Genomic DNA, 3378 nt, shown 5'->3' on the forward strand with positions numbered 1-3378 from the left:
TGTTTTTTTTAGCAATCAGAATTTTATATTTCCAATTTCTCTTTCTTGGACTAAAAGAGAACTTTCTACTAGATCATATTTCTCAGTACCAGAGAAGTATCAACACTCACTAATAAAAACTTCAAATAGGAAAAAAAAAAAGTTATTGTCACTAAAGAATCTTAATACAGTATGTTATATATCTAAGAGGTTAAAGATTTGTGATTCTCTTGGTCTCTCAGGACTATAAAATAGTCCACTTAAAGTTTAATTTATATAGTTGTTTCAGAATAAACAGGATGGATAAACCAAAGGAAATTATTTTCTAAATATAGTCACTGAGAGTGACCATTCTTTGATTCTGGGGGGGAAAAAAATGACTTTCACATCCTACATGATAGAAAACTCCCTCTTCCCAACTAAGGTCACATTTTTACTCCAGAGTGTCCTCATGGCATTTTTCATTTCTGCATTTCTCAATGTGTAGATTAAAGGATTCAATATAGGAGTTATGAAAGTTATGACCACCATCACGGATTTATCAATGGGAAAGTTGGCATTAGGCCTTGCATACAGGAAGATACAAGGAACAAAGAATAAAATGACCACCATCATATGGGATGCACAGGTGTAAAAGACTTTGTGATTCCCTTCCAAACCATGAGTCTTCCAGGAGTGTAATATGACCCCATAAGACACTAAGAGGATGAAGAAGACAACAGTCCAAATTTTCCCTCCATTAGCTATCAAAGAGAGTCCAATGAGGTGGGTATCAGTGCAGGCAAGTTTCAGTAAAGGGTACACGTTACAGACTACCAGGGTCCAGCCCCGGTTGGATCCAGGGATTCCCTCCAGAGGACAGCATTGGCGACTGAGAGAAATAGAGAAAGAGATAAAGAAAGAATTTTGCAGTTAAGAAAATAGAGGAGAGAAAAGAGGCTGATATTCCTTGGTTTACGCAGAAAGCCAATAAAGCCCCAACATGGGACTTGCTCTGTTCACGTAGGCCACAGGCACCCTCTCGAATAGCTGAAGGTGCCCCACCTTTGGCACGTCCTTGAGTGGGTCTTAGAAGCCCAGGCAAGAAAGTGAACGCAGAGGGCCCCTGTACTCCAGGGAATCAGCCTGAAAAGGAAAAGGAAAGAGAAAGAATGACACGGGGAGACCAAACTTTGAGCAAGGCCTGTAGCTTTATTTTCAAAGGGAGCTGATATACCTTAAGTTGTGCATAGAGGATAATAAGGGGTGTAAAATCATGCAAAGTCAGCAGTCTTTGATCCTTATCGAGACCAGGCTTTCTTTTCTGCAAACTTACTGTATACAAATGGTTTAGGTGATTTACATCATCTTCTGGCCAGAAGGCCTGTTAACATTTTATGACTCTGATAAAGGTTTGTCAACCATAAGACCTATTTTCTCTAAGAGTAATTATTTTAAAGTTTGGCACCATCCTCCGAAGGTGTTAGATAAAGTTGCATTCCTATAGGAGAGGTGCAGTGGGTTTACAACAAGGGAAATAATTTATTACCTTAAGGGTCTAAAGTTGTTAACACCAAGGCCACTACTTATTTTTTCTATATACCAACTATATTAATTAGTACACTTCCAAGGATACAATACAGGGGGTGTGGAAACTTGGCAGCAAGCATTGGCTCAACAATGAAATCTTCTACTAGTTCTATTCTAACAATTTCTAACTCTCTGAGAGGCTCTATACTATTTGAATATCTTAAGCTTCCCGTGCCTCTTGCTGTAGGGAGGCTGTAAACAATCGTATGTGTAGCTGTAGGAGTCTGGGTAAACCTGTCAGGCAAGCTAGAAAGTCATCAGAGGGGTTTGGATTGAAACATCCTATTATGCCCAGGAGACTTATTAACTAGAGCTCTAAGTTAATTTTCTTCAGAGAAAGGTGGTCGGGGATAGCCCCCCATTAACGTCAGAGGAGTTGGTAAAAGTCATAAAATACTAAAACATACAGATTCTGATTTTGGGGTAGACGCTCAGGCAGATCCAGGGGGTGCCCCTCGAGCCCTGACTCACCTTGCCCATCAGGGCTCTCCCTCATGACCTTGTCATGGGTGCAAACTCCCGTGCTGGCTCCTGGCAACAGACACAATTGTCAGTCACATTGGGGCCACAGAAAGGGAGCTGATAAATAAAGAATAATTGAACCAGTGAATGCAGAAGGCCTTCAGCCCAGGCCACAAGCAGCATGAGGACACACACCCTCTGATTCAAGATGATCAAATAATGAAGAGGTTTGTAGACGGCTACATATCAGTCATAGGCCATCACCATCAGAAGAATGACTTCAGCACCAGCAGTTAAATGATCTATAAAGACTTGAGTTATACAATCCTGGAAGTAAATAGTCTTTTTCTCATGAAGCAAGTCGATTATCATTTTGGGAGCAATGATAGTAGAATAGACATCATCTATAAATGATAAAGAAGCCAGAAAAAAGTACATGGGGGAATCCAGTGATCGGCTGGCTGCCATGGTCACCATGATAAGCAGATTTCCCATTATTGTTACAATATATATGAGTAAGAATAAGATCTTACTCATGTATGGTCATGTATGGATGTGAAAGTTGGACTGTGAAGAAACCTGAGCACTGAAGAATTGGTGCTTTTGAACTGTGGTGTTGGGGAAGACTCTTGAGAGTCCCTTGGACTGCAAGGAGATCCAACCAGTCCATTCTAAAGGAGATCAGCCCTAGGTGTTCATTGGAAGGACTGATACTAAAGCTGAAGCTCCAATACTTTGGCCACCTCATACGAAGGGTTGACTCATTGGAAAAGACTCTGATGGTGGGAAGGATTGGGGGCAGGAGAAGGGGACGACAGAGTATGAGATGGCTGGATGGCATCACTGACTCAATGGACATGAGTTTGGGTGAACTCCTGGAGTGGGTGATGGACAAGGAGGCCTGGCGTGCTGCAATTCATGGGGTCACAAAGAGTCAGACACGACTGAGCGACTGAACTGAAGTGAAGAATAAGATAAATAGAACTTTTTGAATCTCAGTATATTGTGTGAGCCCCAGGAGGACAAACTCATTCACATTGTTCCTATTTTCCATGTGTTCTTATGAAGCTGTTGATCAGGTGTCAGAGGCTGCAAATCAAGGGGTCAGTAATGAATTTGAGAAGATCACATGCTTTGTGAAAAATATGGGATGCCTTACTCGAGAGTGTTTGCTCTATCGGATCTCACACAGAGTAAGCCTTTGGAACATGACACTTTGCAATATCCTTCCACAGCACTCCATTCATTTTATCAAATCCATGCTTCAAATCCACTAATGAGACTTCAGTATTCCAACTGGGTAGCTATATTAGTGGGTATATGTGTAAGTTTATGTACCAAGTGAGAAAAAAAGATGATTTCTCCAGA

General features: G+C 41.2%; 1 pseudogene; it reads right to left on the minus strand.

Moving 5' to 3' along the window:
* Positions 1-369: 369 nt before the first annotated feature.
* LOC106701511 (olfactory receptor 4A15-like) lies at positions 370-3125 on the minus strand (annotated as a pseudogene).
* Positions 3126-3378: the final 253 nt, after the last annotated feature.

The sequence above is a fragment of the Bos mutus genome, chromosome 15 (assembly GCF_027580195.1).
Source record: "Bos mutus isolate GX-2022 chromosome 15, NWIPB_WYAK_1.1, whole genome shotgun sequence".
Classification (NCBI taxonomy): domain Eukaryota; kingdom Metazoa; phylum Chordata; class Mammalia; order Artiodactyla; family Bovidae; genus Bos; species Bos mutus.